A 535-nucleotide genomic window follows, 5' to 3' on the forward strand; every position below is an offset into this window, starting at 1 on the left:
CGTTTTATTGCATTTATTCAATAATTTTATAATACAATTAGAACATGATAATTTTATAATCATTTAATTATACTATCAGCTCTACAAATGTATTCATATAATATTATGTATGATTAAGTAATGTGAATGATAAAGATTTATTTAATATCTTCTCTTTATTTTCCTTTACCTTTCCCTATTTACCTTTTTTCTTTTCTGTTTTTTTTTCGTTTTTTATTTGTAACCTGTAATTGAAAATTAAATGTTATGAATTATGTGATCACATCACATTTTAATGAAGGAGGAAACTATTTACAACAAAGATAAAATACAAAGATAAAAAATATAATAATAAAAAATAACATTAATGAAAAAGATTAAATTTAAATATTATTCATACAAATAATTGTTGGGTTACTTATGAATTAACCAATCGGATTAATGCAAATGATAAGCTTTATTATTGAAAAGGCACAAAGAAAGACTGTCGCAGTAAGCAAGCAAGAAAAGTTCTGGAGATGTCCGTTAAACGACGACTAATACAGTGTATTACTCC

This window comes from Wasmannia auropunctata, unplaced genomic scaffold (assembly GCF_000956235.1).
Source record: "Wasmannia auropunctata unplaced genomic scaffold, wasmannia.A_1.0 LD336063.1, whole genome shotgun sequence".
Taxonomy (NCBI): Eukaryota; Metazoa; Arthropoda; class Insecta; order Hymenoptera; family Formicidae; genus Wasmannia; species Wasmannia auropunctata.